The sequence below is a fragment of the Oncorhynchus tshawytscha genome, linkage group LG07 (assembly GCF_018296145.1).
Source record: "Oncorhynchus tshawytscha isolate Ot180627B linkage group LG07, Otsh_v2.0, whole genome shotgun sequence".
Lineage (NCBI taxonomy): Eukaryota > Metazoa > Chordata > Actinopteri > Salmoniformes > Salmonidae > Oncorhynchus > Oncorhynchus tshawytscha.
In genome coordinates, this window is record NC_056435.1 from 69522614 (window position 1) to 69538130 (window position 15517).

The following is a 15517-nucleotide window of genomic DNA, read 5'->3' on the forward strand; positions in this document are numbered from 1 at the left end:
GATATCAGGTTGACAGACCATTCTACTGTAGATGTCAGGTTGACAGACCACACTACTGTAGATGTCAGGTTGACAGACCATATCCCTGTGCAGATGTCAGGTTGACAGACCATACAACTGTAGATATCAGGTTGACAGACCATATCACTGCAGATGTCAGGTTGACAGACCATATCCCTGTGCAGATGTCAGGTTGACAGACCATATCACTTCAGATGTCAGGTTGACAGACCATATCCCTGTGCAGATGTCAGGTTGACAGACCATATCCCTGTGCAGATGTCAGGTTGACAGACCATATCACTTCAGATGTCAGGTTGACAGACCACACTACAGTAGATATCAGGTTGACAGACCATATCACTGTGTAGATATCAGGTTGACAGACCATATCACTGTGTAGATGCCAGGTTGACCGACCATGCCTCAGGACAGCCCTCTCACTGAACCTTTTATCACTCAGTTATATCCCCAATAGAGTGTTTACATGCTTTATCCTGGAGGATAAGTGTGTGTCACTCTCTCTCCCTCTCAGTTCACTCACCACAGCTAGTCATAATTGAACATTTACTGTATGACAGGCAGACGGGGAGTGAGAAAGAGACGTAAAATCACAGATATATGGAGAACCACAAGAGAGAATCCCATGTTAGCGTACTGTTGGGATGTGAGAAGAGGATACAGGTGAGTGATATAGCCAGAGAATCATATTACCACTCCATGACGGTATGACTATTGGGTAACCTTACATCGAGAACACTGTGGGTGTTCATGTTTTATACAAACACCCGACACTCTTAACTACACCATCTATTTTAGCAAAATTTGTCTGATGCATAAATCTATACAGATTTCATGTACAGGCTGGAAGTGTGTTTTCTGACAGAGACATAGGCCTATGTAACTTTCAATGTCTTCTAATCAAACAGTGTGAGTGGATTTGTCTGTATATTTTTCTCTCCAAGATTGCTACATGTTTTTCTGCACTGCACTAGCCAAGCTAGCCAACAGGGAATCTGTGCTCTACTTGACAGACACGGCGGGGGCCTACTTTGCATTCAAAGCATGGGGATACATCAGATCAAAGTGCCGTGGTCCAAAATATTGGAACTGCTGTTGTCCAGAAATATGCTGCTTCACAGAGGTGCCGGGTTCAGACACACGTCATTTCCATTCAACCCAGTTTTGCATAAGAACCAGCACAATATAGCTAATCTTCTTTTTGTCGTTGTTTTTGTCATAACTTGTTTCTGTTTCCATTTCAACTTCTTCTGCAGTTTAGAATAATTCATATTTTTCATTCAAAGGCTAGTTTTATATTATGAAATTAAAATGTTACTTTTTTGTTATCAAACGTAGGTACAACTCTAAAATATAATTGCTTGCTTGGTATTGTCATTTAAAGGTCAAATGACAATACACCTTTTAAAATGAAGATTTCATTACAATAATGAAGAAATGTATTTATATTTGGGGTCCCGAGTGGTGCAGCAGTCTAAGGCACTGCATCTCAGTGCTAGAGACATTACTACAGATGCTGGTTCGATTCCAGGCTGTATCACAAACGGCCGTGATTGGGAGTCCCATAGGGTGGCGCACAATTTGCCTAGCGTCGGCTGGGGTAGGCAGTCTTTGTAAATAAGAACTTGCTCTTAACTGATTTGCCTATTTAAATTAAATATCATTGTTGAATTTGACATCGAACATGCTTTAAAACATCTTTCAATTAATATAAAAGAAGTCCTATTTTCTATACTCTTCAATGTTACATACTAATAATATCAAACTTTCACCTTTCAACTTTCCAAAAGTTAAATCATACAGATGTAGGGCATTGCAGTCGTTTTGGTGGTGTCGGAGTTGGAACTGCGTTAGAGCTCTCATATCCAAAAGCGTCTCCTGGCTTTATACCTAAAGGCGCTTACAGTCAGGTTGCCGTAAAAAGTCAAAGTGTCATAGACTTCAATGGGAGTAGCATTCGCAAGCAGTTAGCAAGAGGTTGTGAATATTATTCGTTTTTGTATTTTGTATTTTTATTTTATTTAACCTAACCGTCACATGGTTGACCAATGAGCAGAGTTAATCTTATCAAGCAATCAAACAATGGACAACAACCAGGACTGCTGGTCCCTACGCACGGTAGGCTGGTTTTCTTGCTGTTCAGTTGCGTTTGCCTGTCTGTAAGCCCCTTAGAGGGATCATTTGTGATTTTGGCAATGAGGCCAGTTATATACTATGACAGTCAAACGTTGGGACACACCTACTCATTCAAGGCTTTCTCTTAATTTTTTACTGTTTTCTACATTGTAGAATAACAGTGAAGAAATCAACACTCTGAAATAACACATATGGAATCATGTAGTAAACAAAAAACCTGTAAAAAAAATCTAATAAATGTATTTAGATTCTTCAAATTAGCCTTTGCCTTGATGACACCTTCATTACCTTGTAAATGCAGAAAATTGCCAATCAAATTAAGTTCTATCACAGCGAACATGTTATTTTTGGGAATCATATTATTTTCTGAGTTCGGACATATTAGCACACGCACAGAGACAGAGAGAGAGAGATAAAGAGAGAGAGAGAGAGAGAGAGAGAGAGAGAGAGAGAGAGAGAGAGAGAGAGAGAGAGAGAGAAACCTTGAATGGTCGTTCTGTTTGTCTGTTGAAAGAAAATGCCTGATTTAGGGTTGAGCCCTAGCCTTGATCGCATTACTCCTGTCCTTGACACCTTTAGGTAGCAGAGAGCTCCTGGGTTGTGCGGGTTAATGGAATTGAAAGGGATGTGCAGTGAGCACGACCAGATTGTTTGTTTCCCTGCTGAGCGAACTGAGGGGGAGACTAAAAAAATAAATGTCCCAACACATTACAACAACCCACCTCACCTAGCAGCACAGGACAGATAAGAGTAGGTGTGTTCCTGTAGAAAATGTTCAGGACCTCCATCAAATCACAGTCAGCGGTGAATACAATGTTATTCTGTTTTCCTCTGTGCCTGTTGATGGTCTCCATATTGTCCTTTTTACATCCAGTAGACTGATGTAGTGTGTAAATTAACAACACTACAACAATCATTTATTCAAAAATATTTGGTTCATATGAAGTGATTCTCCAAATATTACAACTTGAACAACCAAATGGACAGGATGAGAATGAAACACGATGTAATTAGCATTGTATTATGAAGGGCTCACGGCTTGATTACATTATGAAATAAAAACGTGTCAGAACCCCCCTTGATTGTGGTGTTCATTATGTGTCATCAAACTGTAATAAAATGACGTAAGAAAAATGTCCTCATGTATGCAAAAACAAGAACAAGTGTGTGTGCTTTTGTTATTGTTATTGGGAAGAAAATATCAGAGTCCTCCTAAACTCATTCATAACAAGATGCCCAGATTGTGTCAAGGTCAAGATCAACCTGTGTAATGGGAGTAAGATATGATTTAAATAATTTAGTGGAATAGGAAGCGTCATTTTGCACTATCATTTAGCCATAGTAGGTCAAGATCCTTCTGTTTTGGTAAAAAGCTGAAAGATGGGACTGTAAAAAATGTATCCAGTCTCATATTCACATTGTAGTGGCTTCCTTTCCTCTTTACCATTCTGTCTTTTATACAAATATGTTCAAATCAGCTCTAACACACATCATGGGGGATCTGTAGACTTCTTCTTATTATTATTATTGGTTTATTGGTAGACTATGTTGGGGATGAATCAGAAATAGTTGGGTAACATAGATAAGATGTTTTATTTTCATAATATGCTTGTGAGATACTTGTCATTAGAATGCATCTCTTTGGACTATAGGGTTGGCAGTTTGCAGTTATCCCTTCTCAGCTAGGGCTCAGTCACTTGGGGCCCAGAGAGGGGAGAGGTCAGGTTTGTCTTATCTGTGAATGTGTCTGTAACTATTCCTAAACCATGTGAAGGGATGGCTTGATTAATGGGGAACCAGTTAGTTGGCTCCACAATGTCTGTACGCCAGTCACTCCCTACTTTTCCCATTTGGGGGAGGAGTATGGCAGTGTCTGGAACCATTGTATGTCCCCTCTGATGTTGCCCTTCTCTTGACCTGGTATAAGACCTAGAGGCTCGCTCTCCTCCGTGAGCTTGTACAGGAGGAAGTGTATTTGAAACGGGAGTATCTAGATTTGACAATTGATATATGCCATTGGATTAGGTAATGTTTTGGTAATAGGAAGTATCAAGAACGAGAAGTAGAACCTTGTCTTAGAGAGCAAACTGAACGATAATTTATAGCTAATGCTGTCTGGCTATGGGATACTCCCTGTCAGGTAAAAGTATTCCTTTGTGCAGTTTTCCTAAGACCTGTGGTTTGTCATGTCGACTAGGGGGTGGATCTTTGCTATAAAAGATCTCAGTGGCCATTATGTTGACACTCAGAATTCATTTATAGACACTGAATTGATCTGAGAGTCACAGGGCTATGGTGAAGCTCATATATTATTAAAAGATGAAGTTTAAAATATAACTCTGACTTGTGTGTGGTTTGTATACTCTCTTTTCACTTAGTAATGCAGGAAATTACCACGACAACTACACCCCAAAAAGGTGTATTGCCACCACATTCTGTGTGGGATGAATATAAAAAAAGATCCTACGAAATGGAAACATTGTGTGGTTTGGGGAATAAAAATCCATACAAACTAGCAACACACACAAAAAAATTAAACACTAAACAAAAAACATCCTATTTCTTCTGTTAAAAACAAAATACCCACATCTAATCTCTTCTCAGGCTTAGAGATGACATGAGGTATTCAGCTTCTACTTCCATAGACACCCTGGAGATGGGGGCCCTAGTCCAAAGCAGGGGTTTGAAACAGGGAACAGAACAGAAAACAATAAAATAACTACATTTTTAGAAGAACAGAATCAGAACTTTGTGAACGAAAGTGATCTACACTCAGAAAAAAAATGTCTCTTTAGGGTTCTATGTAGAACCTATCTGAACCTCAAGGGTTATATTCCTACCCGAGCATGTAATGGGAATTTTAGAAATCAACAGCTAATAAAAGCTAACCCAGTCGCATCAAACTCTGAAATGAGAGCTAACATTCACTTAAACAAATTTGAGCTATTTTCCATTGACCATTGTGAATTCCATAAACTTGAATACCCCTCGGTTTTCAAATCACATTGAAGGATTCGGCTGTTGACCGACAGCAACCAAAACCCATGTATGTCTATAACATTCCATCAGTGGTTACTCTGAAAGTAAGTAATATTGCCATTGGCTGTGGCCTAAGGCTAATAGCGAGATACTAAATGGTGCAGTTCTATGCAATCTAATAGCCATAGCAACTATATCAATATTAACCATCAGACAAGGCCTGCATCAGCTTATTGAGCGTAGCTTGTTTGAGTTGGAGATTCAGGTAACTTTAAAAATTGTAAAGGACTTGGGTCGATGCATCGGAACATTAGAAGCTTACTTCCTTAATTGGATTACATCCAGATCTGGCCTTTGCAGACGAATCAAGACGTTCTGGTATTGACTGAAACTTGGATCTCTGGGGACAATCTGGACTCTGATATGACATTTTAAGGGTTATATTGTGTTCAGGGCTGACAGGGTAGAGGTGGTGGAGTGGGCATTTAAAAAAAAAAAATCTGTGTCTTTACTGAAATCCATATCCCTCACCAAAAAATGTAAGCTATTCTCTTTAACCTGGTGAGTGTAGGGGGCAGTATTTGGATGTTTTTGATGAAAAAAGTACCCACTGCCTATTTCTCAGGCCCAGAATATAATTGTCAGATTAGGATAGAAAACTCTAAAGTTTCCAAAACGGTCAAAATATTGTCTGTGAGTAGAACAGAACTGACATTGCAGGCGAAAACCTGAGAAAAATCCAACCAGGAAGTGGCTTCTATTTTGAAAATGCCATGTTCCATAGCCTGCCTTCACTCCATTTAAAGGGATATCAACCAGATTCCCTTTCCTATGGCTTCCCCATGGTGTGAACAGTCTTTAGACATAGTTTCAGGCTTTTATTTTGAAAAATGAGCGAGAAAGATCACATTGCGTAAGTGGATGGCTGGGTGCCAGCAGCTTTTTGCATGAGCAACAGCTTGGAGCTGCCATTTTCTCTCTCTCCTATTGAAGAAACTACAGTCCCGGTTGATATACAGTGGGGAGAACAAGTATTTGATAACCTGCAAAATTGGCAGTGTTTCCTACTTATAAAGCATGTAGAGGTCTGTCATTTTTATCATAGGTACACTTCAACTGTGAGAGACGGAATCTAAAGCAAAAATTCAGAAAATCACATTGTAGGATTTTTAAGTAATTAATTTGCATTTTATTGCATGACATAAGTATTTGAAACATCAGAAAAGCAGAACTTAATATTTCTTACAGAAACCTTTGTTTGCAATTACAGAGATCATACCTTTCCTGTAGTTCTTGACCAGGTTTGCACACACTACAGCAGGGATTTTGGCCCACTCCTTCATACAGACCTTTTCCAGATCCTTCAGATTTCGGGGCTGTCGCTGGGCAACACAGACTTTTAGCTCCCTCCAAAGATGTTCTATTGGGTTCAGGTCTGGAGACTGACTAGGCCACTCCAGGACCTTGAGATGCTTCTTACGGAGCCACTCCTTAGTTGCCCTGGCTGTGTGTTTCGGGTCGTTGTCATGCTGGAAGACCCAGCCACAACCCATCTTCAAAGCTCTTACTGAGGGAAGGAGGTTGGTGGCCAAGATCTCGCGATACATGGCCCCATCCATCCTGCCCTCAATACGGTGCAGTCGTCCTGTCCCCTTTGCAGAAAAGCATCCCCAAAGAATGATGTTTGCACCTCCATGTTTCACGGTTGAGATGGTGTTCTTGGGGTTGTACTAAACCTTCTTCTTCCTCCAAACACGGCGAGTGGAGTTTAGACCAAAAAGCTCTATTTTTGTCTAATCAGACCACATGACCTTCTCCCATTCCTCCTCTGGGTCATCCAGATGGTCATTGGCAAACTTCAGATGGGCCTGGACATGCACTGGCTTGAGCAGGGGGACCTTGCGTGCGCTGCAGGATTTTAATCCATGACGGCGTAGTGTGTTACTAATGGTTTTCTTTGAGACTGTGGTACCAGCTCTCTTCAGGTCATTGACCAGGTCCTGTTGTGTAGTTCTGGGCTGATCCCTCACCTTCCTCATGGTCATTGATGCCCCACGAGGTGAGATCTTGCATGCAGCCTCAGACCGAGGGTGACTGACGGTCATCTTAAACTTCTTCCATTTTCTAATAATTGTGCCAACAGTTGTTGCCTTCTCACCAAGCTGCTTCCATATTGTCCCTGTAGCCCATCCCAGCCTTGTGCATGTCTACAATTTCATCCCTGATGTCCTTACACATCTCCCTGGTCTTGGCCATTTTGGAGAGGTTGGAGTCTGTTTGATTGAGTATGTGGACAGGTGTCTTTTATACAGGTAACGAGTTCAAACAGGTGCAGTTAATACAGGTAATGAGTGGAGAACAGGAGGGCTTCTTAAAGAAAAACTAACGGTGAGAGACGGAATTCTTATTGGTTGGTAGGTGATCAAATACTTGTGTCATGCATAAAAATACAAATTAATTACTTAAAAATCATACAATGTGATTTTCTGGATTTTTTTTTCAGATTTCGTCTCTCACAATTGAAGTGTACCTATAATAAAAAATTTGACCTCTACATGCTTTGTAAGTAGGGAAAACCTGCAAAATCGGCAGTGTATCAAATACTTGTTCTCCCCACTGTATTATTGATCATATATTGTAAAAACAACCTGAGGATTGATTATAAAAAACGTTTGAAATGTTTCTACGAACATTACGATAAGGCAATAAATAGGCCATAGTGGCAAAATAATGACAATATAGCAATTAAACACTGGAGTGATAGATGTGCAGAAGACAAGAGAGCAAGTAGAGATACTGGGGTGCAAAGGAACAAAATAAATAAAATAAATAACAGTATGGGGGATGAGGTAGTTGGATGGGCTATTTACAGATAGGCTATGTACAGGTGCAGTGATAGGTGCGCTGCTCTGACAGCTGGTGCTTAAAGTTAGTGAGGGAGATATGAGTCTCCAGCTTCAGTGATTTTTGCAGGTCGTTCCTTTCATTGGCAGCAGAGAACTGGAAGGAATGGCGGCCAAAGAGGAATTGGCTTTGGGGGTGACCAGTGAAATATACCTGCTGGAGTGAGTGCTATGGGTGGGTGCTGCTATGGTGACCAGTGAGCTGAGAAAGGGCGGGGCTTTACCTAGCAAAGACTTATAGATAATGCCAGTGGGTTTGGCGACGAATATGAAGCGAGTGCCAGCCAACGAGAGCAGACAAATCAAAATCAAATCAAATCAAATTTTATTTGTCACATACACATGGTTAGCAGATGTTAATGCGAGTGTAGCGAAATGCTTGTGCTTCTAGTTCCGACAATGCAGTAATAACGAGCAAGTAATCTAACTAACAATTCCAAAAAAAACTACTGTCATACACAGTGTAAGGGGATAAAGAATATGTACATAAGGATATATGAATGAGTGATGGTACAGAGCAGCATAGGCAAGATACAGTAGATGATATCGAGTACAGTATATACATATGAGATAAGTATGTAAACCAAGTGGCATAGTTAAAGTGGCTAGTGATACATGTATTACATAAGGATGCAGTCGATGATATAGAGTACAGTATCAACGTATGCATATGAGATGAACAATGTAGGGTAAGTAACATTATATAAGGTAGCATTGTTTAAAGTGGCTCGTGATATATTTACATCATTTCCCATCGATTCCCATGATTAAAGTGGCTGGAGTAGAGTCAGTGTCATTGACAGTGTGTTGGCTGTAGCCACTCAATGTTAGTGGTGGCTGTTTAACAGTCTGATGGCCTTGAGATAGAAGCTGTTTTTCAGTCTCTCGGTCCTAGCTTTGATGCACCTGTACTGACCTCGCCTTCTGGATGGCAGCGGGGTGAACAGGCAGTGGCTCGGTGGTTGATGTCCTTGATGATCTTTATGGCCTTCCTGTAGCATCGGGTGGTGTAGGTGTCCTGGAGGGCAGGTAGTTTGCCCCGGTGATGCGTTGTGCAGACCTCAGTACCCTCTGGAGAGCCTTACGGTTGAGGGCGGTGCAGTTGCCATACCAGGCGGTGATACAGCCCGCCAGGATGCTCTCGATTGTGCATCTGTAGAAGTTTGTGTGTGCTTTTGGTGACAAGCCGAATTTCTTCAGCCTCCTGAGGTTGAAGAGGCGCTGCTGCGCCTTCCTCACGATGCTGTCTGTGTGAGTGGACCAATTCAGTTTGTCTGTGATGTGTATGAGGAACTTAAAACTTGCTACCCTCTCCACTACTGTTCCATCGATGTGGATGGGGGTGTTCCCTCTGCTGTTTCCTGAAGTCCACAATCATCTCCTTAGTTTTGTTGACGTTGAGTGTGAGGTTATTTTCCTGACACCACACTCCGAGGGCCCTCACCTCCTCCCTGTAGGCCGTCTCGTCGTTGTTGGTAATCAAGCCTACCACTGTTGTGTCGTCCGCAAACTTGATGATTGAGTTGGAGGCGTGCATGGCCACGCAGTCGTGGGTGAACAGGGAGTACAGGAGAGGGCTCAGAACGCACCCTTGTGGGGCCCCAGTGTTGAGGATCAGCGGGGAGGAGATGTTGTTGCCTACCCTCACCACCTGGGGGCGGCCCGTCAGGAAGTCCAGTACCCAGTTGCTGAGACCCAGGGTCTCGAGCTTGATGACGAGCTTGGAGGGTACTATGGTGTTGAATGCCGAGCTGTAGTCGATAAACAGCATTCTCACATAGGTATTCCTCTTGTCCAGATGGGTTAGGGCAGTGTGCAGTGTGGTTGAGATTGCATCGTCTGTGGACCTATTTGGGCGGTAAGCAAATTGGAGTGGGTCAAGGGTGTCAGGTAGGGTGGAGGTGATATGGTCCTTGACTAGTCTCTCAAAGCACTTCATGATGACGGATGTGAGTGCTACGGGCGGTAGTCGTTTAGCTCAGTTACCTTAGCTTTCTTGGGAACAGGAACAATGGTGGCCCTCTTGAAGCATGTGGGAACAGCAGACTGGTATAGGGATTGATTGAATATGTCCGTAAACACACCGGCCAGCTGGTCTGCGCATGCTCTGAGGGCGCGGCTGGGGATGCCGTCTGGGCCTGCAGCCTTGCGAGGGTTAACACGTTTAAATGTCTTACTCAGGCTGCAGTGAAGGAGAGACCGCATGTTTCCGTTGCAGGCCGTGTCAGTGGCACTGTATTGTCCTCAAAGCGGGCAAAAAGTTATTTAGTCTGCCTGGGAGCAAGACATCCTGGACGCAGTGGTGGGTAGTATATGGGGCTTTGGTGACAAAACGGATGGCACTGTGATAGACTGCATCCAGTTCGCTGAGTAGGGTGTTGGAGGCTATTTTGTAAATGACATCCCTGAAGTCAGGGATTGGTAGGATTGTCAGTTTTACGAGGGTATGTTTGGCAGCATGAGTGAAGGATGCTTTGTTGCGAAACAGGAATCCGATTCCAGATTTAATTGGAGATGATTAATGTGAGTCTGGAAGGAGAGTTTACAGTCTAACCAGACACCAAGGTATTTGTAGTTTTCAACATATTCTAAGTCAGCACCATCCAGAGTAGTGATGCTGGACAGGCAGGCAGGTGTGGGCACCGATCGGTTGAAGAGCATGCATTAAGTTTTACTTCCATTTAAGAGCAAATGGAGGCCACAGAAGGAGAGTTGTAGTATGGCATTGAAGCTCGTCTGGAAGTTAGTTAACACAGTGGCCAAAGAAAGGCCAGAAGTATACAAATTGGTGTTGTCTGCATAGAGGTGTATCAGAGAATCACCAGCAGCAAGAGCGACATCATTGATGTATACAGAGAAAAGAGTTGGCCCGAAAAAAGAACCCTGTGGCACCCCCATAGAGACTGCCAGAGGTCCGGACAACAGGCCCTCCAATTTGACACAATGAACTCTGTCTGAGAAGTAGTTGGTGAACCAGGCGAGTCAGTCATTTGAGGAAACAAGACTTGAATCTGCCAATAAGAATGTGGTGATTGACAGAGTCGAAAGCCTTGGCCAGGTCGATGAATACAGCTGCACAGTATTGTCTCGTATCTATGGCGATTATTATATCGTTTAGGACCTTGAGCGTGGCTGAGGTGCACCCATGACCAGCCGGAAACCAGATTGCATAGCAGAGAAGGTACCGTGGGATTTGAAATGGTCGGTGATCTGTTTGTTTACTTGGCTTTCGAAGTCTTAAAAAGGGCAGGGTAGGATGGATATAGGTCTGTAGCAATTTGGGTCTAGAGTGTCTCCCCCTTTGAAGAGAGGGATGATCGTGGCAGCTTTCCAATCTTTGTGGATCTCTGGCGAAACAAAATAGAGTTTGAACAGGCTAGTCATAGTTGTTGCAACAATTTCTGCGGATAATTTTAGAAAGAGAGGGTCCAGATTGTCAAGCCGAGCTGATTTGTAGGTGTCCAGATTTTGCAGTTCCTTCAGTACATCGTCTATCTGGATTTGGGTGAAAGAGAAACGGGGGAGGCTTGGGCAAGTTGATCTGGGGGGTGTAGGGCTGTTGACAAATGTAGGGTTAGCCAGGTGGAAAGCAAGGCCAGCCGTAGAAAAATGCTTATTGAAATTCTCAATTATCATACATTTATCGGTTGTGACAGTGTTTCCTAGCCTGGGTGCAGTGGGCAGCTGGGGGGGGGGTGCTCTCAATATTGATGGATTTAACAGTGTCCCAGAACTTTTTGGAGTTTGTGCTACATGGATGCAAATTTCTGTTTGAAAAGCTATCCTTAGCTTTCCTAACTGCCTGTGGATTTGGTTCCTAACTTCCTTGAATATTTGCTTATCGCGGGGGCTATCTGATTCTAATGCAGTACGCCACAGGATGTTTTTGTGATGGTCAGTCAGGTCTGGAGTGAAGCAAGGGCTGTATATGTTCCTGGTTCTACATTTTTTGAGTGGGGCATGCTTATTTAAGATGGTGAGGATTGAACTTTTAAAGAATAACCAGGCATTCTCTACTGTTGGAATGAGGTCAATATCCTTCCAGGATATCCGGGTCAGGTCGATTAAAAAGGCCTGCACGCTGAAGTGTTTTCGGCAGCATTTGACAGTGATGAGGGGTGGTCGATTGACCACAGACCCATTACGGACGCAGGCAATGAGACAGTGATCACTGAGATCCTGGTCGAAAACAGCAGAGGTGCATTTGGAGGGCAGGTTGGTTAGGATGATATCTATGAGGGTACCGTGTTTATGGATTTGGGGTTGTACCTGGTAGGTTTGTTGATAATTTGTATGAGATTGAGGGCATCAAGCTTAGATTGTAGGATAGCCGGGGTGCTAACCTCTCTGCGCACGGAACCCACTAGCGGGCTGAAATTCCACAACATATGGCGATCGCTACATAAATAGTCATATTAAACATTCATGAAAATACAAGTGTCTCACATGTATCGAAAGCCTAGAATCTTGCATTAAAATAAATAGTTTACCTTTGACGATCTTCGTCTGTTTGCAATTCCAATGCTCATTGTTACACAATGAATGATCTTTTGTTTGATCTAATCCGTTTTTCTAGCCTAACACAAAACATTTTGTGAACCGCTTGTGTCGTGAATTCCGTCTCATTCCATTTTCGACCACACATTCCAGGCAAATAACCCACACAGAACGTGACTTTTCCAGTCATGTTTGTTTTCACTGCAATCAACTGGTTTGTTTGTAACACAATCAAACCTGATGGGCCATTTCGCGGGACGTATTGACTGAAAGAAATTTGATTCGATTTGAAGATAAGTCATGACATCATTGTGCACCAATGATTTGCCCGCTGTTTTGTTTATTGACTGTCTTTTAACCCATAGAATAAATTGATTGGGAAGGTGAGACAGATTGTTGTAGGATGCTTCTGTGATTGTGGAGGAATATTTTTTGAACGGGAGAGGACAACGTTTTGGACTGGTAAGTTCTTATCATGCTAATGCCCTTGTTTGAAATTAATAATATAAAATATTATTGTGATTTTTTTTCTTTTTCGAAGCAATATATAAACATGTAATGTCATGAAATGTGAGATGCGTGTGTGCCGCCCCACCCCAACCCACATGAAATAGCCTATTTGAGGCTGTTGAGGAGAGGGCAGGACCACAGCAATGGCCAAAGTGAAATGGAGACAGTAGATACAGCTGGTGTTACGGTTTTCTAGTGGTGATGAAGGAGAGTCGGACCAAACTGCAGCGTGTCGATTTAGATTCATGTTTAATCAAACAAAGAAACACGAACACTACACAAAACAATAAACGTAATCGAAACAGCCTATCTAGTGCAAACTAACCGAGAGTACACATAGGACACTAAGGACAATCACCCACGACAAACTCAAAGAATATGGCTGCCTAAATATGGTTCCCAATCAGAGACAACGATAAGCATCTGCCTCTGATTGAGAACCACTCCAGACAGCCATAGACTTTGCTAGATAACCCACTAAGCTACAATCCCAATACCACCACCAAAACCCCAAGACAAACACACCACAATTACAAAAACCCCATGCCACACCCTGGCCTGACCAAATACATAAAGATAAACACAAAATACTTTGACCAGGGCGTGACAGAACCCCCCTAAGGTGCGGACTCCCGAACGCACAACCTAAACCTGTAGGGGAGGGTCTGGGTGGGCATCTGTCCGCGGTGGCGGCTCTGGTGCTGGACGTGGACCCCACTCCATAATTGTCTTAGTCCACCTCCTTAGTGTCCCTTGAGTGGCGACCCTCGCCGCTAACCTTGGCCTAGGAAACCTAACAACGGGCCCCACTGGACTGAGGTAGCTCGGGACCGAGGGGAAGCTCGGGACCGAGGGGAAGCTCGGGACCGAGGGAAGCTCAGGAGTGAGAGGGAAGCTCAGGCAGGTTGATGGATCTACCAGATCCTGGCTGGCTGGTGGTTCCGGCAGATCCTGGCTGACTGGCTCCTCTGGCGGATCCTGGCTGACTGGTGGATCCTGGCAGACTGGCGGATCCTGGCTGACTGGTGGATCCTGGCTGACTGGCGGATCCTGGCAGACTGGCGGATCCTGGCTGAATGGCGGATCTAACTGATCCTGGCTGACTGGCAGATCCTGGCCGACTGGCAGTTCCTGGCGGATCCTGGCTGACTGGCGGATCCTGGCTGACTGGCGGATCCTGGCTGACTGGCGGATCCTGGCAGACTGGCGGATCCTGGCAGACTGGCGGATCCTGGCTGACTGGCACTTCTGGCGGATCCTGGCAGACTGGCGGATCCTGGCAGACTGGCGGATCCTGGCTGACTGGCGGATCCTGGCTGACTGCCGGATCCTGGCAGACTGGCGGATCCTGGCTGAATGGCGGATCTAACTGATCCTGGCAGACTGGCGGATCCTGGCTGACTGGCAGATCCTGGCCGACTGGCAGATCCTGGCCGACTGGCAGATCTGGCGGATCCTGGCAGACTGGCGGATCCTGGCGGATCCTGGCCGACTGGCGTATCCTGGCCGACTGGCGAATGGCGGATCCTGGCCGACTGGCGGATCCTGGCAGACTGGCGGATCCTGGCTGACTGGCGGATCCTGGCAGACTGGCGGATCCTGGCTGACTGGCACTTCTGGCAGATCCTGGCCGACTGGCGGATCCTGGCCGACTGGCGGATCCTGGTCGACTGGCAGTTCTGGCAGATCCCGGCTGACTGGTGGATCTGGAAGAGTCTGGTTGACTGGCAGATCTGGAAGAGTCTGGTTGACTGGCAGATCTGGTGGCGCTGGGCAGACTGGCGGCGCTGGGCAGACTGGCGGCGCTGGGCAGACTGGCGGCGCTGGGCAGACTGGCGATGCTGGGCAGACTGCCGGCGCTGGGCAGACTGGCGGCGCTGGGCAGACTGGCGGCGCTGGGCAGACTGGCGACGCTGGGCAGACTGGCGACGCTGGGCAGACTGGGCAGACGACGCTGGGCAGACTGGCGACGCTGGGCAGACTGGCGACGCTGGGCAGACTGGCGACGCTGGGCAGACTGGCGATGCTGGGCAGACTGGCGATGCTGGGCAGACTGGCGGCGCTGGGCAGACTGGCGGCACTAGCTGCTCCATATAGGCTGACAGCTCTGGCGGCTTCTTACAGACTGACCGCTCTGGCGGCTCCGTGCTGACTGGCAGCTCCTTGCAGACTGGCAGCTCCTTGCAGACTGGCAGCTCCTTGCAGACTGGCAGCTCCTTGCAGACTGGCAGCTCCTTGCAGACTGGCAGCTCCTTGCAGACTGGCAGCTGCATGCAGACTGGCAGCTCCATGCAGACTGGCAGCTCCATGCAGACTGACAGCTCTGGCTGCTTCATGCAGACTGACAGCTCTGGCTGCTTCATGCAGACTGACAGCTCTGGCTGCTCCATGTAGACTGGCTGCTTCATGCAGACTGGCAGCTCTGGCTGCTTCATGTAGACTGGCTGCTTCATGCAGACTGACAGCTCTGG